The following is a 26122-nucleotide window of genomic DNA, read 5'->3' on the forward strand; positions in this document are numbered from 1 at the left end:
AAACAAAAGGTTTCCTCTGAGAGAGGGTGTTACACCCTCTCCCTTTGGAAATAGGTGTGAAGGGCTGGGGAGGAGTAGCCTCCCTCAGCCTCTGGAAATGCTTTGATGGGCACAGATGGTGCCCATCTCTGCATAAGCCAGTCTACACCGGTTCAGGGATCCCCCAGCCCGGCTCTGGCGCTAAACTGGACAAAGGAAAGGGGAGTGACCACTCCCATGACCAGTACCTCCCAGGGGAGGTGCCCAGAGCTCCTCCAGTGTGTCCCAGACCTCTGCCATCTTGGAAACAGAGGTGTTGGGGGCACACTGGACTGCTCTGAGTGGCCTGTGCCAGCAGGTGACGTCAGAGACCCCATCTGATAGGCTCTTACCTTTCTTGGTAGCCAATCCTCCTTTTCTGGTAGCCAATCCTCCTTTTCTGGCTATTTAGGGTCTCTCCTCTGGGGTATTCTTCAGATAACGAATGCAAGAGCTCACCAGAGTTCCTTTGCACTTCCCTCTTCGACTTCTGACAAGGATCGACCACTGACTGCTCCAGGACGCCTGCAAAACTGCAACAAAGTAGCAAGACGACTACCAGCAACATTGTACCGCCTAATCCTGCCAGCTTTCTCAACTGTTTCCTGGTGGTGCATGCTCTGGTAGTCATCTGCCTTCCCCCTGCACTGGAAGCCAAGAAGAAATCTCCCATGGGTCGACGGAATCTTCCCCCTGCTAACGCAGGCACCAAAAGACTGCATCACTGGTCCTCTGGGCCCCCTCTCATCCTGACCAGCGTGGTCCCTGGAACACAGGAACTCTATCCAAGTGACTCCCACAGTCCAGTGATCCTTCAGTCCAAGCTTGGTGGAGGTAAGTCCTTGCCTCCCCACGCTAGACTGCAAACCTGTGTAGTGCGTGATTTGCAGCTGCTCCGGCTTCTGTGCACTCCTCCAAGGATTCCTTCATGCACAGCCTAGCCTCGGTCCCCAGCACTCTGTCCTGCAGTGCCCAACCCCCTGAGTTGGACTCCGACGTCATGGGACCCTACTTTGTGACTCTGAGCCAGCTCCGGTTCACAAATCTTCTAAGTGCCTACTCTGGTACTTCTGCAGGTGCTGCCTGCTTCTATGGGGGCTCTCTGAGTTGCTGAGCGCCCCCTCTGTCTCCTCCTCCAAGGGGCGACATCCTGGTCCTTCCTGGTCCCCAGCAGCACCCAAAAACCTCTACCGCAACCCTTGCAGCTAGTAAGGCTTGTTTGCAGTATTTCTGTGTGGAAACACTTCTGCAACCTTCTGCACGCCGTGTGACATCTTTCTTCCAAAGGAGAAGTTCCTAGCTCTCTTCGTTGTTGCAGAATCCAAGGCTTCTTCCGCCCGGAGGCAGCCTTCTTGCACCTTCATCCGGGGTTTCCTGGGCTCCTGCCCCCCCTGGACACTATCGCGACTCTTGGACTTGGTCCCCTTGCCTTGCAGGTCCTCAGGTCCAGGAATCCGTCTTCAGTGCTTTGCTGGTGTTTGTGGTTCTTGCAGAATCCCCCTATCACGACTATTGTGTCCTATTGGGGTAGTAGGTGTACTTTACTCCTACTTTTCAGGGTCTTACGGTGGGGTATCTTGGACACCCTGACTGTTTTCTTATAGTTCCAGCGACCCTCTACAAGCTCCCATAGGTCTGGGGTCCATTCGTGATTCGCATTCGACTTTTGGAGTATATGGTTTGTGTTGCCCCTAGACCTATGTTCCCCTATTGCATCCTATTGTAATTCTACACTGTTTGCATTACTTTTCTTACTATTACTTACCTATTTTGGGTTTGTGTACATATAACTTGTGTATATTACTTACCTTCTAACTGAGGGTACTCACTGAGATACTTTTGGCATATTGTCATAAAAATAAAGTACCTTTATTTTTAGTAACTCTGAGTATTGTGTTTTCTTATGATATTGTGCTATATGATATAAGTGGTATAGTAGGAGCTTTGCATGTCTCCTAGTTCCGCCTAAGCTTTGCCATAGCTACCTTCTATCAGCCTAAGCTGATAGAAACACCTCTATTCTACTAATAAGGGATAACTAGACCTGGCACAGGGTGTAAGTACCACAAGGTACCCACTATAAGCCAGGCCAGCCTCCTACAGTTGGCTCACTGATTCTTTGCACCTGGTTTATTCCTTGCACTTGGCTCTCTCCCTGCATATGTGCCCTTCCCCTGCACCTCCAGCTAATTCAGCTCTGCGAGCCAAGAAGGAAGCAGCTCACAACGTAATTCAATGTTGCGTCTCCTTGTGCTCTGTCACGTCCCCATTGTTGTGTTTCCAGGATTGACTTTTGATTCAGTTTGTATCTCTTGTTCTCCTGTCACTTTGTTTCTTTGATAATCTACATTCCTAGACTTGTCTTCACTCTTCCTGATCTGTCCTGTTACATGTAAACATATTGCTTTGTGTTCTGTGTTTACCAGATCTCAACCTGACTTTGACTCCAGTCTTGCTTTTCCCTGAGCAGAGTTCCCATTTCTGTGTTTCCCTCCTCCGCTATCCTTTGTTCTCCTTGTGTGTTTATATTATAATTTATCAAAATTCATCTATCATTTCTCTTGTATTTCTTCTTGTAGTACTTGTATTATCATATAATTTCCTTTGGCAGACTTTCAGTTTCCTGATCACAACATATTCCAGTTCTTAGCTTCTGTCCTTCCTTCCCTTTCAGCTTTCTGGTATTTAATTGTATTTGCTTACCACTTCTCTGGAAATTCCTTTCTCTTCAGAGAACACCCCTACCCCAGTTAGCTAGTCTTGTCTGGATCTCAGCCCGCCAGTCCAGTGACTCCCGGGGCCTCCATTTTCTTTTGAAATGAAATAATATAAGTCACTTATAAAATGCAACAGTCTCCCCGATAGGGACATATCGGGGCTAATAATTGTTACTGTCAGATTGATAGCACATTGGGACTGGGAAAAGGCCGGATTTTAATCAATATTCTAAAAGTGGCCTAATTTCAAGCTTGTCTCAGAGAAAGAGAGGAAGTTGATTAAAGGCCTTCGTTCCAAGTGCAAAGAGGGATCTGGCTCTACGGGTCTGCAGCTAAAAATTTGGTATTTGCAGGAGTTTATTATTAGCAGATCTTAAGACTTTGTGAACGTAATATTGAATAAAATGACCTGAAGAAATTTCGGGACAAGTTTGATGGAATTCCCTATAGACTATGGTAAGAGATTTGAACCAAGTTCACTTTTCTATGGGAAGCCAGTGGAATTCTCATAACCCTTCCATTGAACTACTATGAAGGAAGTTTGGGAATACGTCTGATTGCAGTATTGTGAAGAACCTGAAGTTTGTTGATCAGATATTTAGAAATCCCAGGTAAACACTATTACAGTAGTTGATCCTTGAAGTAATCAAGGCATGAACTGTAGTCTTCCTTGCCATGAAAGTAAGGAACTACAAAAAAAGAAATTGGGGGATTTGATCAAATAAAAACAAGTCCCTGAGACTGTAGTAACCTGGTGGAGGAAAGATAGATTGTTGTCTGACTTTACTCCTAAAATTCCAGGTACATCTGTGGGAGAAGAGAACTTAGTAAGATCGCCCGGCCACCAATCAAGGACAGAGAACCAATTGTTTTTTCCTAAACTGAGAATTTCTGTTTCCTCTGTGTAACACTTTAAATAATTACAGTTCATCCATCTGATGGCTTGGGAAAGACAGCTTTTAAAGTTTGGTTTGGAGCTGGAAGAATTCTTATAGAGTGACAAAATCATTTGGGTATCAACTGCATATGACATAGTGAAGATACCAAATGATCTGATAAGCGCAAAAGAGGGGACATTTATACAGTAAACAGGTTGGGACTCAGGCACAAATCCTGAGGGACACCATACTTCAGTGCTTTTTCCTTTGATCTAAAAGGGCCCATTGTCACCACCTGCTTCTCATTCTCTAAAAAAAGATTGAAGCAAAGCCCAAGCACGTCTCTGAATTCCAGTGCAAAAGGCTGTAATAAGACACCATGCAATATCGTATCAAACGCGTGCAGATTCAGTGGAATACCATGGTATAAGGCCGGCTGGAAGAAAATGCAAAAGCTTAAATGGTTCCAGATAACGCAAAAGTTGGGAGTTAACTAATGTTTCCAGTATTTTAGTTAGTGCAGGGAGCAAAGAAATAGGTCTTAAATTGGACGATGTCTTAGGGTCCGCAGTAGCTTTCTTCAACAGAGGATTACTAGGGCTAACTTGGCACAGAGGCCGTCATTAATTACTGATTTCAAATTGAGTTCAGGATCAAGTTAATAACCACATTAGCCATCTTAAAACAGGTGGAGGACAGAGATCGGTGGGCGAACCTGATTTACATTGTAAGATAGCATGTTCAGATTTTTCCAATGTGATAGGCTTCAACTGAGTGAGAAAGACATTAAGAAATGTCTCCTCTTGGAATGTCCCCCTGGAAATGTATCAAGGTCCTCCATTGATGGCATACTCAGAATGAAGCCTGGTTGAATGGCTTCAGTCTTGTGTTCAAAGACATCTGCCTGCATGTCAAAGAGGTCCTGAGAGGGATCAGGGTTAAACAGCTTAGCTTTATGATGGAAAAAGTTGTTGGGTATTTAAAAAATTGGATGTTAGTCATTTTTTGCCAATTCAGTCCTAGTAGAAAAATAAAATGTCTTTGCTTCCTTAATTGATTTATAATAGCTGATTTTTAAATCACCTTCTCTTCTTACAAATACCTCGCTCTCCTTAAATGCTCCAGCGGTCTATAGGTTGATTTTTCTGTGACCAAGGAGAGAGAGAACCAAGGAGGTGAAAACTTCTGGTCCTTCCAACAAAGTAAGCTCTGAGGTGCTAAATTGTCAAACGCATAAAGAAGCCAGCTATTAAAATTGTCTAAATAGATAGCAATATCCCTTGTAATTAATGAGGATGTACAGGTAAATAGCTAGGCGAGTCTAGTGCCTTGCAGTTTATCTCACTGCCCTTCCAGCACCCCTTCCACTAGCTCTATGGGAGTCCATTGCCGGCATCAGAGGAATAAACGTGATCAGACAAAACCTGAGGTGACTTCAAATAAGTAAAAATAAAGTCCAAAGCATGACCAGCTGAATGTGCAGGAATGGGTACTAATTGTGAAAGATTAAGAATAGCTAAATTGTCAATAAGGGTCGTAGCCGAAGAGTTGTCACATCAAAGTGACAATTGAAATCACCTAAAATGGTGACATTTGCCTACTGTATCCAATGGGGAGTTCAGAAGCAGAAACATACGTCCTGAAGAGTGATATTCCGGGATGTCAGAAGAGGAAGTGTGCTGGGATGTTTTAAAACAAAACCCCAAACGTTCTGCACCTTCTAAATTATCTTTGAGGAGCACCGAACGATGGAGTTAAATGCAAACGACGATTGTGAGGCCTCTGCTGCTTACTCCCTTTCTATCAAAGTAGTGCATAGACGAACCAGCTGGAATCACAATTGCTATTTTTATCTTTTAAGTATTCTGATTGACTGATGTATTCTTCCACTGCTGATGTTAGACATTACTTTGCAGTACATTGGTAGGGACGTTTTTCTGTTACACTTTCTCCGTGCTCCCCCTCCAATTCCATCCACCCTCCCTCATCTTCTTGCCTGGAAGCCTTATTGGCAGGCTGCCATAGTAAGATGGTTTTCTGGTCACTCCAAGATATAATTGTTTGGTTTTGTCCTACAATGAGAGACAGGCAATTTTAAACAAATTCAATTTAAAGAGAGCTGCTGCAGATGCACACGTATTCACAATGGTCATATGTGAATGGAATGTGTTTAAATAAAACAAAATACATTCAAAGATGTTCATCATAAATGTGTGTGAATCTGTAATGGCCATCTTTTCATGCATTTTGTAATAATTTAAAACATGCCATTCCAAAGTGGCTGTTGCAAATGTATGGACATACACAGTAGCTTTCGAGGATAGCAAAAAGCATTTGCAACGCCAGCAGGCTCCACAGCCAAGACTTACTGGCTGTTGCATCCTCAGCAGCCTGGTACCAGGCACTAGAACACATTACACACAAAGCTCGTAGTTGACGTCTTTACTTATCAGCGTACAACATTCAACTGAACTCTGCATTTAAGGGGAGGCCGGCATCTGTAAGAAATTGAAACACTTGATTGAGGGGTTTATCATTCTCCTTCCGCGTTGCACCAATTATCAGTATAACATGACTGTAACTGAAGGCATGTGTCACAGGCTGAACAATCCTAGGTATAACATATTGGAATATTTCTGCAGCAGAGGACACTCCAAAATGCAATCTTTTGTATCCAAATAAACCTAAAGGAGTCGAAAAATGGGTAATGTACCTGAAATTCTCTTCTAGTTCAAGCTGATGGTTGCCCTTGTTCAGGTTAAGACAAGAAAAAAATATTGCTCTATTCAACTTCATGATCATATCCACAACGTGCGGGCCAGGAAGTCTCTCCATCTCGATCATTTTGTTGGCTTGGCGCCTGTCCACAAAGATGTGCACTGCACCTCCATTGTCCTTTTTCGGCACTAACACGATGGGCGACTACCATGGGACCAATAGAGCGCTCAATAATGTCATGTTTCAGAAAACCTTCTAGCGCCTTCTCGACCGCTTCTTGTAGATGAAATGCCATCCTGCGTTGTCCCTGTGTAACAGACCTGATGTCTTCATCAATATGAAGTTGCTCCTCCATTCTGAGCCTTAGACTGTGAAACAGTGATGGGAAGTGACTCATAGTTTCCAGTTGTTTATTTGAGTTGTAATTTATTGTTATCAGCCCCATGTCAACAACAGTTGTAAAGCTAAGTAGGCATGCACTACATGGAGTACCACGAAGAACATGAATTGGGGCCTGCACAGATGCCTTCTGATGCTGTAGGGTCACTGTGAATGATCCTTGACTCTGCAACAGTTTAGAAGCAGCCCATGTGTACACCTTCGTACTTGATGCTTTTAGTCGTGGTACAGGCATTAGACTCTGAAATTGTTCAACTGGCATGATGTTGATCGATGTTTGGGGCAACCACTGACGGTCAGTTTGATTGTGGGGCAATAACATAACATGTATTTGTAAAGATTCGTTCACCCATAGGCATCTTTGCACTGAATGACACATGTTTATTGTTACCCAACTCAGTGGTACTCATTTTATGGACCTCAGAACCCTCCTGGATTTAAACACAGACTCCTAGAGTGGGCGCATTAGTCCACTAAGCCACCAGACCAGGGGCAATGTCCACATGAGTTATTTTGCTTTCTCAGTTCACTTGTTTCTGCCCTTTTTCATCTTCAATGTAAGTGGCAAGTCCCATTTGTGCACGTCACTCCCTTTTATCTATGATCATCGCACATTCACCCACTTCACTGTTGCTCGATGGTGACGTCGATTAACTTTTGCAGGATGATCGACTTCGTTTAGTTTCAACCTGTCACAGTTGAGGTTGTGTTTTGTCTGTGGGTGTGGTTGCTTCTCGAACATTCTGGTGTCTATCTTCTCATCCTGCAGTGACACACTTGGGTTTTTCTTCGCTTTACAAACGGTTATAAAGTGGTTCTTCTTTTCGCACATGTTTGTCTAATGCTGCACATTTATTCTTGTGTGGAAATGAAAATCCACATCAGGAACACAGTCTTTCTTATTCAAGGATGCTGATTTTTTAGCACATGTTTGGTGCTAATGTCTACTCTTCATGACTAAAGCCGATTCACCTTTTGCTGTTTCCACTTCCATGTCAGCGGCTTGCCGATCAACTCATTCCTCAGCTCTGGCAGCAATTAATACCTTTTCTAGACTGAGGCCCTCATTATGAGTCTGGCGGTCTACTGACCACCAGACTCGTGGTGGCGGTCCCACCTCTAACGGGCTGGTGGTGGGACCGCCATATTACAACCAGGGTGGAGCCACCATGGTCGGCCCTCCAACACTGCCAGGCTGCCGCCAGCCAGCAGCCTGGCAGTCCCAGCAGTTGTAATCTGCCAGGGCAATGCTGCAAACAGCGCCGCCCAGGGGATTACGAGTCCCCATGCCGCCAACATTTCCATGGCGGTTGTACCGCCATGGAAAGGCTGGCGGAATGGGGTGTCGGGAGCCCCAGGGGGCCCGTCGTGCATTCCACTGCCCGAATTGCGGCCGGTAGAATGCGCGACAGGTGTTGCTGCACCCGCTGCACCGCCACATTGCCGCCGGCTCAATTACAAGCCGGCTGCAATGTGAAGGCTCTGATCACAGGGCTGGTGGGCGGATACACTGTTTCCACCCGCTGGCCCTGCAGTGCAGCTGTAATAGGGCAGGTGGTGGTCTGACCACACTGGCAGGCAGGTGGCGGGACGAGTTTAGCTGCCCGCCAATCTGATAATGAGGGCCTCAGTGTATCTTGAAACATGCATCTTCAGAATGAGTCAGATGAGCAACCATCAATGACTGAGGTGCATGGCTTCTTCGTCATTAAATTCACTAAATTTGCAATGTTTGATCAACTCATCAAGTGTTTCAACAAACTCATCCATCGTTTCACCAACTGCTTGTCTCACTTCATTGAAAATGTACATTTCGTAGTCACCGTTGCCATCTGGGTGAACCTGGCACCTAATGTTTCTTTGATTTGACAGTAAGACATTGTCTTAGACTGTGAACTTTTCTTATCACTTCTTTTACTCCGTCACCAGCAAGATTCTTCAATTAACGATTTTGTCATCACTTACTACTTGCAGAGCATCTATATGAAATCATAGAAAGTCTCGCTCCATGTGGTCTAATTATTTGTTTTTTGGCAGTAGCGAATGGTGGCGAAGGTTTTAGAAAAGTTGCAGCACTGTATTCCATGCACCTGTGGCAGCCACTGAAAAAATTCACAATTCCGAAGGTGGCTTCAGTATTTCCTATCATGACCATCAGCTTTGCAAGCACACCCCCGTGTTTGCTCTCGACTCACCTCCCCCGATTTTGAGGTCATATGACTGGAGAGTAAGTTCACTTCTCTTATGTACAGTAGTTGTCACTGCTTTCTAGCATTATATCTGGCTGTCGCTGCCTTTGACGATGTACCTAGTTATCATTGCCTTCTAGCATTATCTCTGATTGTCATTGCCTTTTATGTTGTACCTGGTTGTCTCTGCCTTTAGCATTTTCTTTGTATGATTGATAGCTCAGTGTTGTGGCGAAGCACCTTCTTCTTCTTCTTCTTAGCCTGGTCTGCATATCTTGGCAGGATTTTCCAATGATGCTCCCTTGTTGGGCCTTCAACCTCTCCACGATGCCTCATACGGGCTAGATAGATGCTTGTACTACACATATGCCAAATGCAGGCTTCTTCGTTTTGGCTGGGGTGCACATGGCAAACACAAGCAGTTTGCTATTTCGTGCAAACACTCAGGGAGAGCACTTATGTTTCTTCAGGGCTCGCACCCTCCCCAGCTTGGTAGCATCCACCAGAACACACCACACATGGAGCTCGTAGTTAACATCTTTACTCATCAGTGTACAACATTCAACTGAACACTCAATATCCCAATAACCATCAAGACCACACCCCTTACACCTCCCAGGTTGATTACATAATTTCCTTCATAAATACGCCCCTAGTCACAGTGTCCTAACACGTACAGTTCTAAGACACTACATTGGCTTTTCCTAAGCATTTGTTAAAGTTGGCACTGGCCTGACAGAGTTGACTAAATTTTACAAGTGGGCAATCTAGCAAATTCTTAGGGTGAGTCAAGCTAGAGCTGAGCCAAGAGTTAAGTTTGGTACTAAGAGCCAACGCATGCGCCAAGACACCATAAGCCGACCACTCACTTTACATTTTATTTATCGACAGCCTCCCCTGAATTAAGGCACAAATCTATTCCAGCTGAAAACTATGCATCAAAAGAGGCAATAGCAAGGCATATAAATGTTACAAAATGCGAGATAGAGCTTGCTTTCAGGTTACAAATTGGTAATAGAAATTTAAACTAGCTGAAGTCCAGCCGACAACTTTTCATATTCCCATTCTACTTTTTGTTTTAAACTACAAAGTCGGTAGAAGGCGAAAAATGAAGATTTCCGATTTAATTCCTATTTAGACTGCTGTTACAGTACTTCTCATTTGTTTTGTAAGATATTTCTAGTGTTTGTTTCATTTATTAAACGGCACACAGCAGATGAAGAATTAGTAGGTGAAGAAATGGCAGACTTATCATCTGTGACTTATCCTTCAATTGAACTCTATCTACCAGCCAGAGCTGAGCACTTGCATCAATCAAGGCTCTGACCTAGCTTCACAACTTACACTTTGTAAACACACACCTACATAAAATATTAACAATTACTTTGTGAACATGTGTCATATTACTCAGTACTCTGTACTGTAACAATTGGGCTCAATTATATGTTGTTGAGATGGATAATTATTTCCAACAAGTGTCTCACATGACCAGTCTTGTAAATTTTAAACAATCCTTATTAACCACATCCATCTCACAAAAGGAAATACATGGGTAGGCCTTAAATTAATAAAGCATGCCTGATGGCTTTTGGAGAGCTTGCACAATTTTACCTGAAATGCTCAACTTTAAAAACTAAACTTAAATATCAAATATGGTTCAAGAGAAATAGTTTATGCCTTGTGAGCCAGAGTTGAAACTTAGATATGTACATCTTCTAGGCTGTAGAAAAACCCAATTCCATTATGTTGAAGGTCCAGGAGTGATTTATTTGCCTGTGCCCCAAGATTCAATGGGGCAGATTTAACAAGACTTTTCACTGTTGCAAAGTGATGTATAGTGTTGCAAACGCTTGAGGGTTTTTTGCTGGAAAAGAACAGTTTGTTGGTACAAACAGTGTTTTGCGCTGCTTTGTGCTACTTTGTGTCAAGGGTACGCCCATGACCTGATGCAATGCCCTGCCTACTAAAATTGTTATACTGGGCTTGCATAAAAAGTAAGGTCTCCTCGAGGCAGGTGCAACGTTAGAGAAATCTTTGTATTTCTCCTAACATTTCACACTTTGTGTTTGTGCTGCACACTACAGCACATATCCAGTGGTCGAAATGTTATAAAGTTTGTCTAGGCATAGAATTTTGTATTTGGAAGGTACTATTCTAGTCCATGACGCACACATTCCCTTGCACCATGGTGCAAAGGTGTGTGCATGGCACTAGGCAGCCTGTTTGTGCAGGGGAAGACAGCAACACAGGCCATATCACAGGCCATATATCACGGCCCTGCACTTATCTAGCCACCTAGCGCAGTTCAATGCTGCAACTTTAGTTGCTGCACTGTGTTGTGCTATAATTTAGTAAATGTGCCTCAAAGGGTTCTAATTGAGTGGTAGTAGGACCTCAAGGGACCAAGCTGATTTGGGCTTGCCTCCCTTTGGCCGAAAGGTGTTCCCATCATGTTTGATAACCTCCTTCTATTTTTGCTGGAAGGTGCTATAATGCCTTTGATTTAGGAGGGCAGGCCTAGATACTAACCTTTAGGCTTAAGGTTTAGGGAGACCCATGATTTCCCAAACACATTGGATATTGCCTGCAAAGAAATGCTGGAGATTTTCTCTGCAATTGGCATTCTTCAAAACAGAAAATATATCATATGTGTGGGAAAGGGGAGTAGAGACCCTTTAGAGGACATTAGAAATTGCTTTATGGGTAGCTACCAATGGTGGAAAAGCTATATCCTTGAAGAACGAATTATTTGTCAATTTAAGCACAGACCATGCCTGAAAAGAAAGGTAAGTCGGAAACTAAAGTCGGTTTTGCCTACTCAAGAAATACTAGATAGGTTGTCCAAAATCTTGCCTTAATCTGTTCTACAAGAACTTGCTCTAAGAACTGTGGTCTCAAAAAAACCTCAGGTATACTTGGGTCTAGGCATGCTGTGGACAGATGCTTTGGGGAAGTTGCTCCTGAAAGCTTGTGTGCTTGGATACTTACAATGTTCTGGTTGGTGAAGAATTCCCTGGTGACTGTTACACTACTGAGGAAGCTTAGTGGGCTTGTTATACCAATATGTGATGACATGATATGTCATTTAGAATTTGGCAGATGTAGGAATAACTGCCAACAAAAGGTAGATGTGCTGTCCATCAAAGTATAATTATTTCTCTGGCCCATTTAGCAGCAAGAGAACCACACGATTTCTGCAGGTGAAACCTCTGCTAGCTCTGCCAGTGGAAACCCTTCGTCTATTGGTCCATCCCCCACAGGACTGCCAAATCACAATGGTGGTAGACTTACATATGCTCAGGTGACTGTATGAAATCTGCCTTTTCTGCGCTTTGAACTCCGTGCACTGTTACTGCTGCTAAAGATGAGAAAAGTACCTGTGCTTCACCTTTAAACATGGTTAAATGTGCTCGACCTAATGGACTTATTTACCTTGCCGTTAACTCCCTAGTATATGATATAGAAAATGTAATCAGGGCCTGGAAGGTAAATGTCAATGGTGGACTGCAGTACCTACAGAGTGGGTCTGGAAAACGTGGCTTCAGGCCTACCAATTGTAGCCAGGCAGCAATAACTTAAACCCTGCTGCACAGACCTGTCAAAATCACCCTTATGACAGAGGAAAACTTGATTATAAATATTAAGTAAGTCACCTCCAAGTGCACCTTGTAGGGTGCATATTATTTAGGAATAGCACATTTGTGACATTAGAAATGGCATGCTAAGCTGATGAATAGGCCTAAAATTACATTGTCACTGGACAGGCTGTAACTGGCACATAGGAAAAGTCAAAGTTTAGATAATGCACTTTAATCTAGAAATTTAGACTTATACCAGCTACATACTCCATTCAAATACCTATTTTTACATTTAATAAAAATCCAATGTACTGGTGAATTCATATTTTTTTAATATGGGGGGAAATGTAAATTGTAGAAAGTTAGCTTTACCCTGCCTGAAGCTGCTCAAAGCTAATTTACATTAGCTCTCCAGTAACTGTCCAGCCTGTACTTGGCCTGGATTAGATGTGAAAGAGGTGTGAAAACTGCAGAGACAATGACCTAGGTGTGGAGAGATTCTTTTTCTTCCCCTTGCAAGGAGGCCAGTTAACATGGACCCAAGAATGTCATTAACTTGAGAGGGGCCCACCAAGACACTTGCAAATCTTATTTGACGCCTGAAAAGCCCTAGGATTTTACCCGATAGTCAGGCTGACGTTAAACACAGTGGGAGAAAGGCTACTTCAGAACTGGTTTGAGTGACCACAGAGGAGGGGACTGTTCATTACCTTGGTCACACCTTTGGATGGGCAAGCATGCTGTACACAAGGAGAGAAAGGTTTTCCTATCTTGGATTTTGGGAATATGGTGCACTGTAGGATTATTAGCAGTAGGATGATCAGGAACTGCTGAAAAAAGTGGTCCGGGATACCCCCAGGAATCGGTTTGGTTAGTGTTTGAAATGGGGTCAGGTTACCCCTGTCCAAGCAAGAACCCTCACCCTATTCAGTGCAAAGGAGAAACACACCTGGAACCCCCATTTACCCCCTTGATAGCTTGGCACAAGCAGAAAGGCTTTACCCAGAAGCAATGTGTAAAGTATTTCTACCAACACACACAGTAATACAGTGAAAACACTACAAAATGAACACCACACCACTTTAGAAAAATAGGCAATATTTATCTAAATCAAACAAGACCAAAACGACAAAATCCAACATACAGAATTCAAGAAATGAATTTTAAAAATAATAAGAGTCTTACCCCATAGGAAACAATGGAAATGTTGATTTTACACAAAGTACCTGGTTTGCGTCAAAAATAAGGCTGCATGGGCGAGCGTGCGTCAGAAAAGTAAGCGATGCATCAATTCTTTTCTCGCAAGTGAGGCCATTCGATGTTTTTCTCCGGTCGGGTAGGCGATGTGTCGTTTTTCTCCCTTGCAAGAGAGCGATGCGTCAATTTCCAGACGGGGCAGCTCGGATCTGTGCAGGTTCAAGATTACTTTGACACCTAGCAACGATGTGTGAGAAATCCGGTTGCAGTGTTAGAAAACCACTCTGCATGGAGTTTGCGTCGTTATCAGCAGCCACAAGCATGTGTTGCATCGTTTCTCAAGCCACGATGTGTCACTTTCCCAGCCGAAATGCAGATGGGTGTCGGTTTCAGCGGCGAACCAGGTGGCGTGTCATATTTCATCCACGTTGCAGGTGGTGCATCGAAACATTCCCCGGACGGTGTTCTGTGCATGGATTTCAGTCCTTGTTCTGCCAACTTCACCTTTCAAGTGCCCGGGGACTGGATGCGGCACCACTGGGCAAGAGTTCCATCAGAGACTCCAAGTGCTGGCAGAGGAAGTCTTTGATGGCCCTGAGACTTCAAAATCAATCAATCAATCAATATTTGAAAAGCGTGGCTACTCACCCGTGAGGGTCTCCAGGTGCTAGGGGGAGGGTCCTCATCTGAAGAGCCACGTCTTGAGGTTCTCCCTGAACATGGTGAGCGACGGGCTTTGTCTGAGGTGTAGGGGGAGGTTGTTCCAGTTCTTTGCTACAGTGTAGGTGAAAGATCTTACTCAGGTGGTGGTTTTGCCAATGCGAGGGACTGTGGCTGGGGCCATCTGGGCGGAGTGGAGGAATCTGGAGGGGGTGTGGAAGGAGATGCAGTTGTTCAGATACGCTCGTCCTGCATTGTGTATGGCCTCGTACGTGTGGGTGAGAAGCTTGAAGGTGATTCGCTTCTCGACCGGTAGCCAGTGGAGGGTCCACAGATGTTGGGAGGTGTGTTTCAGCGATAGAGGTCCAGAATGAGTCTGGTTGCGGCGTTCTGGATGAGCTGAAGTTTTTTGATGTTCCTAGTTGAGGTGCCGGCGTTGCCGTAGTCGAGGTTGCTAGTGACTAAGGCATGGGTGACTGTCTGGCAACAGTCTGCTGGGATCCATCTGAAGGTCTTCCGAAGTTTGCAGAGTGTGTGCCAGCAGGAGGAGGCCACAGAGTTTACCCGGTGGGTCATTGTAAGGAAATGCCTCCTTGGCATGGTTGCCCCCTGACTTTTTGCCTTTGCTGATGCTATGTTTACAATTGAAAGTGTGCTGAGGCCTGCTAACCAGGCCCCAGCACCAGTGTTCTTTCCCTAACCTGTACTTTTGTATCCACAATTGGCAGACCCTGGCATCCAGATAAGTCCCTTGTAACTGGTACTTCTAGTACCAAGGGCCCTGATGCCAAGGAAGGTCTCTAAGGGCTACAGCATGTCTTATGCCACCCTGGAGACCTCTCACTCAGCACAGACACACTGCTTGCCAGCTTGTGTGTGCTAGTGAGAACAAAACGAGTAAGTCGACATGGCACTCCCCTCAGGGTGCCATGCCAGCCTCTCACTGCCTATGCAAGTATAGGTCAGTCACCCCTCTAGCAGGCCTTACAGCCCTAAGGCAGGGTGCCCTATACCATAGGTGAGGGTACCAGTGCATGAGCATGGTACCCCTACAGTGTCTAAACAAAACCTTAGACATTGTAAGTGCAGGGTAGCCATAAGAGTATATGGTCTGGGAGTTTGTCAAACACGAACTCCACAGCACCATAATGGCTACACTGAAAACTGGGAAGTTTGGTATCAAACTTCTCAGCACAATAAATGCACACTGATGCCAGTGTACATTTTATTGCAAAATACACCCCAGAGGGCACCTTAGAGGTGCCCCCTGAAACTTAACCGACTGTCTGTGTAGGCTGACTAGTTCCAGCAGCCTGCCACACTAGAGACATGTTGCTGGCCCCATGGGGAGAGTGCCTTTGTCACTCTGAGGCCAGTAACAAAGCCTGCACTGGGTGGAGATGCTAACACCTCCCCCAGGCAGGAGCTGTAACACCTGGCGGTGAGCCTCAAAGGCTCACCCCTTTGTCACAGCCCAGCAGGGCACTCCAGCTTAGTGGAGTTGCCCGCCCCCTCCGGCCACGGCCCCCACTTTTGGCGGCAAGGCTGGAGGGAACAAAGAAAGCAACAAGGAGGAGTCACTGGCCAGTCAGGACAGCCCCTAAGGTGTCCTGAGCTGAGGTGACTCTAACTTTTAGAAATCCTCCATCTTGCAGATGGAGGATTCCCCCAATAGGGTTAGGATTGTGACCCCCTCCCCTTGGGAGGAGGCACAAAAAGGGTGTAACCACCCTCAGGGCTAGTAGCCATTGGCTACTAACCCCCCAGACCTAAACACGCCCTTAAATTTAGTATTTAAGGGCTACCCTGAACCCTAGAAAATTAGATTCCTGCAACAACAACAAGAAGGAATGCCTAGCTGAAAACCCCTGCAGAGGAAGACCAGAAGACAACAACTGCCTTGGCTCCAGAAACTCACCAGCCTGTCTCCTGCCTTCCAAAGAACTCTGCTCCAGCGACGCCTTCCAAAGGGACCAGCGACCTCTGAATCCTCTGAGGACTGCCCTGCTTCGACGACGACAAGAAACTCCCGAGGACAGCGGACCTGCTCCAAAAAGACTGCAACTTTATCCAAAGGAGCAGCTTTAAAGAACCCTGCAATCTCCCCGCAAGAAGCGTGAGACTTGCAACACTGCACCCGGCGACCCCGACTCGGCTGGTGGAGAACCAACACCTCAGGGAGGACCCCCGGACTACTCTACGACTGTGAGTACCAAAACCTGTCCCCCTTGAGCCCCCACAGCGCCGCCTGCAGAGGGAATCCCGAGGCTTCCCCTGACCGCGACTCTCTGAAACCTAAGTCCCGACGCCTGGAAAAGACCCTGCACCCGCAGCCCCCAGGACCTGAAGGACCGGACTTTCACTGCAGAAGTGACCCCCAGGAGTCCCTCTCCCTTGCCCAAGTGGAGGTTTCCCCGAGGAAGCCCCCCCTTGCCTGCCTGCAGCGCTGAAGAGATCCCTTGATCTCTCATTGACTTCCATTGCGAACCCGACGCTTGTTCTAACACTGCACCCGGCCGCCCCCGCGCCGCTGAGGGTGAAATTTCTGTGTGGGCTTGTGTCCCCCCCGGTGCCCTACAAAACCCCCCTGGTCTGCCCTCCGAAGACGCGGGTACTTACCTGCTGGCAGACTGGAACCGGGGCACCCCCCTCTCTCCATTGAAGCCTATGCGTTTTGGGCACCACTTTGAACTCTGCACCTGACCGGCCCTGAGCTGCTGGTGTGGTAACTTTGGGGTTGCTCTGAACCCCCAACGGTGGGCTACCTTGGACCAAGAACTGAACCCTGTAAGTGTCTTACTTACCTGGTAAAACTAACAAAAACTTACCTCCCCCAGGAACTGTGAAAATTGCAGTGTCCACTTTTAAAGTAGCTATTTGTGAATAACTTGAAAAGTATACATGCAATTGAAATGATTCAAAGTTCCTAATGTACTTACCTGCAATACCTTTCAAACAAGATATTACATGTTAAATTTGAACCTGTGGTTCTTAAAATAAACTAAGAAAATATATTTTTCTATACAAAACCTATTGGCTGGATTTGTCTCTGAGTGTGTGTACCTCATTTATTGTCTATGTGTATGTACAACAAATGCTTAACACTACTCCTTGGATAAGCCTACGGCTCGACCACACTACCACAAAATAGAGCATTAGTATTATCTATTTTTACCACTATTTTACCTCTAAGGGGAACCCTTGGACTCTGTGCATGCTATTCCTTACTTTGAAATAGCACATACAGAGCCAACTTCCTACATTGGTGGATCAGCGGTGGGGTACAAGACTTTGCATTTGCTGGACTACTCGGCCAATACCTGATCACACGACAAATTCCAAAATTGTCATTAGAAATTGATTTTTGCAATTTGAAAAGTTTTCTAAATTCTTTAAAGTCCTGCTAGGGCCTTGTGTTAGTCCCTGTTAGCATTTCTTTTAGAGTTTAAAAGTTTGGTAAAAGTTTGAATTAGATTCTAGAACCAGTTTTAGTTTCTTAAAAAGTATTCCAACTTTTAGAAGCATAATGTCTAGCACAGATGTGAATGTGGTGGAACTCGACACCACACCTTACCTCCATCTACAGATGAGAGAGCTAAGGTCACTCTGTAAACTAAAGAAAATAGCAATGGGCTCCAAACCTACCAAAGTACAGCTCCAGGAGCTTTTGGCAGAGTTTGAAAAAGCCAACCCCTCTGAGGATGGCAACACAGAGGATGAAGATAGTGACTTGGAGGGAAATTCCCCCCCTCCAGTCCTACTTAGGGAGAACAGGGCTTCTCAAGCCCTGACTCCACAAATAATAGTCAGAGATGCAGGTTCCCTCACAGGAGGGACCAACAACTCTGAAATCACTGAGGATAACTCCAGTGAAGAGGACATCCAGTTAGCCAGGATGGCCAAAAGATTGGCTTTGGAAAGACAGATCCTAGCCATAGAAAGGGAAAGACAAGAGATGGGCCTAGGACCCATCAATGGTGGCAGCAACATAAATAGGGTCAGAGATTCTCCTGACATGTTGAAAATCCCTAAAGGGATTGTAACTAAATATGAAGATGGTGATGACATCACCAAATGGTTCACAGCTTTTGAGAGGGCTTGTGTAACCAGAAAAGTGAACAGATCTCACTGGGGTGCTCTCCTTTGGGAAATGTTCACAGGAAAGTGTAGGGATAGACTCCTCACACTCTCTGGAAAAGATGCAGAATCTTATGACCTCATGAAGGGTACCCTGATTGAGGGCTTTGGATTCTCCACTGAGGAGTATAGGATTAGATTCAGGGGGGCTCAAAAATCCTCGAGCCAGACCTGGGTTGACTTTGTAGACTACTCAGTGAAAACACTAGATGGTTGGATTCAAGGCAGTGGTGTAAGTAATTATGATGGGCTGTACAATTTATTTGTGAAAGAACACCTGTTAAGTAATTGTTTCAATGATAAACTGCATCAGCATCTGGTAGACCTAGGACCAATTTCGCCCCAAGAATTGGGAAAGAAGGCGGACCATTGGGTCAAGACTAGGGTGTCCAAAACTTCCACAGGGGGTGACCAAAAGAAAGGGGTCATAAAACCTCCCCAGGGGAAAGGTGGTGAGACAGCCAAAAATAAAAATAGTAAAGAGTCTTCTACAGGCCCCCAAAAACCTGCACAGGAGGGTGGGCCCAGAGCCTCTTCACAAAACAATCCTGGGTACAAGGGTAAAAACTTTGATCCCAAAAAGGCCTGGTGTCGTAGCTGTAATCAGCCTGGACACCAAACTGGAGACAAGGCCTGTCCCAAGAAAGGTTCCACTCCAAACTCCAATCCAGGTAACACTGGAATGGCTAGTCTCCAAGTGGGATCAACAGTGTGCCCAGAGCAAATCAGGGTCCACACTGAAGCTACTCTAGTCTCTGAGGGTGGGGTGGATTTAGCCACACTAGCTGCCTGGCCGCCTAACATGCAAAAATACAGGCAGCAGCTCTTTATTAATGGGACAAGTGTAGAGGGCCTGAGGGATACAGGTGCCAGTGTCACCATGGTGACAGAGAAACTGGTTTCCCCTGGCCAATACCTGACTGGAAACACCTATACAGTCACCAACGCTGACAACCAGACTAAAGCACATCCCATGGCAATGGTAACTTTAGAATGGGGAGGGGTCAATGGCCTGAAACAGGTGGTGGTCTCCTCAAACATCCCAGTAGACTGTCTGCTTGGAAATGACCTGGAGTCCTCAGCATGGGCTGAGGTAGAACTAAAAACCCATGCAGCCATGCTGGGTATCCCTGAACTGGTGTGTGTAAAAACAAGAGCACAATGCAAGGCACAGGGTGAAAAAGTAGAGCTGGAGTCTGGAAGAAAGGCCCAGCCTACCAAGAGAAAAGGAAAGTCAGTTGGGAAACCAACTGCAACACAGTCAGAAAAAGAGAACCTCTCTTCTCAGGAAGAAGTTCTGCCCTCTGAGGGAACTGAGCCTTTGGAGCTTGAACCTTATCAGGTTGAGCTCTTAGGCCCAGGGGGACCCTCAAGGGAGGAGCTGTGTAAGGGACAAGAAACCTGTCCCTCTCTTGAAGGCCTTAGGCAGCAAGCTGCTGAAGAGTCCAAGGGCAAGAAAAATGGAACACATAGGGTCTATTGGGAAGATGGACTCCTGTACACTGAGGCCAGAGACCCCAAACCTGGTGCCACTAGGAGAGTGGTAGTGCCTCAGTCGTTCAGAGAGTTTATTCTGACCTTAGCCCATGATATTCCCCTTGCTGGGCATTTGGGACAAACCAAGACGTGGGAGAGGTTAGTCAACCACTTCTACTGGCCCAATATGTCCCACAAGGTTAAGGAGTTTTGCCTCTCCTGCCCCACCTGTCAGGCCAGTGGTAAGACAGGTGGGCATCCAAAGGCCCCCCTCATTCCACTTCCAGTGGTGGGGGTCCCCTTTGAAAGAGTGGGTGTGGACATAGTTGGTCCACTAGAACCTCCCACAGCCTCAGGAAATATGTATATCCTAGTAGTAGTGGATCATGCTACTAGGTATCCTGAAGCTATTCCCCTTAGGTCAACTACTGCCCCTGCAGTAGCCAAGGCCCTCATTGGTATCTTTACCAGAGTGGGTTTCCCTAAGGAGGTGGTGTCTGACAGAGGTACCAACTTCATGTCAGCATACCTAAAACACATGTGGAATGAGTGTGGAGTGACTTACAAATTCACTACACCATACCATCCACAAACTAATGGCTTAGTTGAGAGATTCAACAAGACATTAAAAGGCATGATCATGGGGCTCCCAGAAAAGCTCAAAAGGAGATGGGATGTCCTCTTGCCATGTCTGCTTTTCGCTTACAGAGAGGTGCCACAGAAGGGAGTAGGATTCTCACCCTTTGAACTTCTGTTTGGTCACCCTGTAAGGGGACCACTTGCTCTTGTTAAAGAAGGCTGGGAGAGACCTCTTCATGAGCCTAAACAGGACATAGTGGACTATGTACTTGGCCTTCGCTCTAGAATGGCAGAGTACATGGAAAAGGCAAGCAAAAACCTTGAGGCCAGCCAACAGCTCCAGAAGTTTTGGTATGACCAAAAGGCTGCAATGGTTGAGTTCCAACCAGGGCAGAAAGTCTGGGTTCTGGAGCCTGTGGCTCCCAGGGCACTTCAGGACAAATGGAGTGGCCCTTACCCAGTGCTAGAAAGGAAGAGTCAGGTCACCTACCTGGTGGACCTGGGCACAAGCAGGAGCCCCAAGAGGGTGATCCATGTGAACTGCCTTAAGCTCTTCCATGACAGGGCTGATGTAAATCTGTTGATGGTAACAGATGAGGATCAGGAGGCAGAGAGTGAACCTCTCCCTGATCTTCTGTCATCAGACCCAAAAGATGGCTCAGTAGATGGAGTGATCTACTCAGACACCCTCTCTGGCCAACAGCAAGCTGATTGTAGGAGAGTCCTACAACAGTTTCCTGAACTCTTCTCCCTAACCCCTGGTCAGACACACCTGTGTACCCATGATGTGGACACAGGAGACAGCATGCCTGTCAAAAACAAAATTTTTAGACAGTCTGACCATGTTAAGGAAAGCATCAAGGTGGAAGTCCACAAGATGCTGGAATTGGGAGTAATTGAGCGCTCTGACAGCCCCTGGGCTAGCCCAGTGGTCTTAGTCCCCAAACCTCACACCAAAGATGGAAAGAAAGAGATGAGGTTTTGTGTGGACTACAGGGGGCTCAACTCTGTCACCAAGACAGACGCCCATCCAATTCCTAGAGCTGATGAGCTCATAGACAAATTAGGTGCTGCCAAATTCTTAAGTACCTTTGACTTGACAGCAGGGTACTGGCAAATAAAAATGGCACCTGGAGCAAAAGAGAAAACAGCATTCTCCACACCTGATGGGCATTATCAGTTTACTGTTATGCCCTTTGGTTTAAAGAATGCCCCTGCCACCTTCCAAAGGTTGGTGAATCAAGTCCTTGCTGGTTTGGAGTCCTTTAGCACAGCTTATCTTGATGATATTGCTGTCTTTAGCTCCACCTGGCAGGATCACCTGGTCCACCTTTTGAAGGCTCTGCAATCTGCAGGCCTCTCTATCAAGGCATCCAAATGCCAGATAGGGCAGGGAACTGTGGTTTACTTGGGCCACCTTGTAGGTGGAGGCCAAGTTCAGCCACTCCAACCCAAGATCCAGACTATTCTGGACTGGGTAGCTCCAAAAACCCAGACTCAAGTCAGGGCATTCCTTGGCTTGACTGGGTATTACAGGAGGTTTGTGAAGGGATATGGATCCATTGTGACAGCCCTCACTGAACTCACCTCCAAGAAAATGCCCAAGAAAGTGAACCGGACTGTAGAATGCCAACAGGCCTTTGACACCCTGAAACAAGCAATGTGCTCAGCACCAGTTCTAAAAGCTCCAGATTATTCTAAGCAGTTCATTGTGCAGACAGATGCCTCTGAACATGGGATAGGGGTAGTTTTGTCCCAAACATATGATGATGGCCTTGACCAGCCTGTTGCTTTCATTAGCAGGAGGTTACTCCCCAGGGAGCAGCGTTGGAGTGCCATTGAGAGGGAGGCCTTTGCTGTGGTTTGGTCCCTGAAGAAGCTGAGACCATACCTCTTTGGGACTCACTTCCTAGTTCAAACTGACCACAGACCTCTCAAATGGCTGATGCAAATGAATGGTGAAAATCCAAAACTGTTGAGGTGGTCCATCTCCCTACAGGGAATGGACTTTATAGTGGAACACAGACCTGGGACTGCCCATGCCAATGCAGATGGCCTTTCCAGGTTCTTCCACTTAGAAAATGAAGACTTTCTTGGGAAAGGTTAGTCTCATCCTCTTTCGTTTGGGGGGGGGGTTGTGTAAGGAAATGCCTCCTTGGCATGGTTGCCCCCTGACTTTTTGCCTTTGCTGATGCTATGTTTACAATTGAAAGTGTGCTGAGGCCTGCTAACCAGGCCCCAGCACCAGTGTTCTTTCCCTAACCTGTACTTTTGTATCCACAATTGGCAGACCCTGGCATCCAGATAAGTCCCTTGTAACTGGTACTTCTAGTACCAAGGGCCCTGATGCCAAGGAAGGTCTCTAAGGGCTGCAGCATGTCTTATGCCACCCTGGAGACCTCTCACTCAGCACAGACACACTGCTTGCCAGCTTGTGTGTGCTAGTGAGAACAAAACGAGTAAGTCGACATGGCACTCCCCTCAGGGTGCCATGCCAGCCTCTCACTGCCTATGCAAGTATAGGTCAGTCACCCCTCTAGCAGGCCTTACAGCCCTAAGGCAGGGTGCCCTATACCATAGGTGAGGGTACCAGTGCATGAGCATGGTACCCCTACAGTGTCTAAACAAAACCTTAGACATTGTAAGTGCAGGGTAGCCATAAGAGTATATGGTCTGGGAGTTTGTCAAACACGAACTCCACAGCACCATAATGGCTACACTGAAAACTGGGAAGTTTGGTATCAAACTTCTCAGCACAATAAATGCACACTGATGCCAGTGTACATTTTATTGCAAAATACACCCCAGAGGGCACCTTAGAGGTGCCCCCTGAAACTTAACCGACTGTCTGTGTAGGCTGACTAGTTCCAGCAGCCTGCCACACTAGAGACATGTTGCTGGCCCCATGGGGAGAGTGCCTTTGTCACTCTGAGGCCAGTAACAAAGCCTGCACTGGGTGGAGATGCTAACACCTCCCCCAGGCAGGAGCTGTAACACCTGGCGGTGAGCCTCAAAGGCTCACCCCTTTGTCACAGCCCAGCAGGGCACTCCAGCTTAGTGGAGTTGCCCGCCCCCTCCGGCCACGGCCCCCACTTTTGGCGGCAAGGCTGGAGGGAACAAAGAAAGCAACAAGGAGGAGTCACTGGCCAGTCAGGACAGCCCCTAAGGTGTCCTGAGCTGAGGTGACTCTAACTTTTAGAAATCCTCCATCTTGCAGATGGAGGATTCCCCCAATAGGGTTAGGATTGTGACCCCCTCCCCTTGGGAGGAGGCACAAAAAGGGTGTACCCACCCTCAGGGCTAGTAGCCATTGGCTACTAACCCCCCAGACCTAAACACGCCCTTAAATTTAGTATTTAAGGGCTACCCTGAACCCTAGAAAATTAGATTCCTGCAACAACAAGAAGAAGGACTGCCTAGCTGAAAACCCCTGCAGAGGAAGACCAGAAGACAACAACTGCCTTGGCTCCAGAAACTCACCGGCCTGTCTCCTGCCTTCCAAAGAACTCTGCTCCAGCGACGCCTTCCAAAGGGACCAGCGACCTCTGAATCCTCTGAGGACTGCCCTGCTTCGACGACGACAAGAAACTCCCGAGGACAGCGGACCTGCTCCAAAAAGACTGCAACTTTATCCAAAGGAGCAGCTTTAAAGAACCCTGCAATCTCCCCGCAAGAAGCGTGAGACTTGCAACACTGCACCCGGCGACCCCGACTCGGCTGGTGGAGAACCAACACCTCAGGGAGGACCCCCGGACTACTCTACGACTGTGAGTACCAAAACCTGTCCCCCCTGAGCCCCCACAGCGCCGCCTACAGAGGGAATCCCGAGGCTTCCCCTGACCGCGACTCTCTGAAACCTAAGTCCCGACGCCTGGAAAAGACCCTGCACCCGCAGCCCCCAGGACCTGAAGGACCGGACTTTCACTGCAGAAGTGAACCCCAGGAGTCCCTCTCCCTTGCCCAAGTGGCGGTTTCCCCGAGGAAGCCCCCCCCTTGCCTGCCTGCAGCGCTGAAGAGATCCCTTGATCTCTCATTGACTTCCATTGCGAACCCGACGCTTGTTCTAACACTGCACCCGGCCGCCCCCGCGCCGCTGAGGGTGAAATTTCTGTGTGGGCTTGTGTCCCCCCCGGTGCCCTACAAAACCCCCCTGGTCTGCCCTCCGAAGACGTGGGTACTTACCTGCTGGCAGACTGGAACCGGGGCACCCCCCTCTCTCCATTGAAGCCTATGCGTTTTGGGCACCACTTTGAACTCTGCACCTGACCGGCCCTGAGCTGCTGGTGTGGTAACTTTGGGGTTGCTCTGAACCCCCAACGGTGGGCTACCTTGGACCAAGAACTGAACCCTGTAAGTGTCTTACTTACCTGGTAAAACTAACAAAAACTTACCTCCCCCAGGAACTGTGAAATTGCACTGTGTCCACTTTTAAAGTAGCTATTTGAGAATAACTTGAAAAGTATACATGCAATTGAAATGATTCAAAGTTCCTAATGTACTTACCTGCAATACCTTTCAAACAAGATATTACATGTTAAATTTGAACCTGTGGTTCTTAAAATAAACTAAGAAAAGATATTTTTCTATACAAAACCTATTGGCTGGATTTGTCTCTGAGTGTGTGTACCTCATTTATTGTCTATGTGTATGTACAACAAATGCTTAACACTACTCCTTGGATAAGCCTACGGCTCGACCACACTACCACAAAATAGAGCATTAGTATTATCTATTTTTACCACTATTTTACCTCTAAGGGGAACCCTTGGACTCTGTGCATGCTATTCCTTACTTTGAAATAGCACATACAGAGCCAACTTCCTACAGTCATAGATAGAGAGGAGTATGATTCCTAAGTTGCGGGCGTGTTCGGTCGGTGCAGAGGGGTGCTGAGGGATGTGGGCCACCAGGAGTCATCCCAAGCTGAGGTGGCGTTTCCAAAGATGATGAGCTCTGTCTTGTCAGTGTTGAGCTTGAGGCAGCTTTCTCTCATCCAGGTGCAACGGCTTCCATTCCTGAGTGAAGTTCCTTTTGGCCGTGTCTGGGTCTTGGGTGAGGGAAATGATGAGTTGTGTGTCATCGGCATATGACACGATGTTCATACTGTGGCTTCTGACGATGGCAGCAAGAGGAGCCATGTATACCTTGAACAGTGTGGGACTCAGTGAGGATTCTTGGGGGACTCCGTAGTTGACTCCTGTAGATTTGGAAGTGTAGGGCGGGAGTCTGTCCTTCTGCATCCTCCCGGAGGGGAAAGAGTGCATTTATTGCAGGGCTCTTCTGTGGATTCCTATGTCATGAAGTCTGGTGCGCAGAGTGCTGTGGGAGACCGTGTTGAATGCTGCTGAGAGGTCGAGGAGTATGAGTGCTGTGGTGTGGCCGCGGTCTAGGAGTAATCGGATGTCATCCATGGCTGCCAGGAGTGCTGTCTCCGTGCTGTGGTTGCCGCAGAAGCTGGATTGGGAGCTGACCAGGGAGTTGTTAACCTCGATGAAATTCGGTAGTTGTGTGTTGATTGCTTTCTCTAGTACTTTGGCAGGGTAGGGTAGCAGCGAGATGGGCCGGAAGCTCGTCAG

The 26122-nt window shown here is 46.7% G+C and overlaps 1 protein-coding gene across 1 annotated transcript in view; it reads left to right on the top strand.

Moving 5' to 3' along the window:
- LOC138287930 (kinesin-like protein klp-3) overlaps positions 1–26122 on the top strand; it is a 549187-nt gene that overhangs the window by 74739 nt on the left and 448326 nt on the right. The window lies entirely within an intron of this gene.

This window comes from Pleurodeles waltl, chromosome 4_1 (genome assembly GCF_031143425.1).
Source record: "Pleurodeles waltl isolate 20211129_DDA chromosome 4_1, aPleWal1.hap1.20221129, whole genome shotgun sequence".
Lineage (NCBI taxonomy): Eukaryota > Metazoa > Chordata > Amphibia > Caudata > Salamandridae > Pleurodeles > Pleurodeles waltl.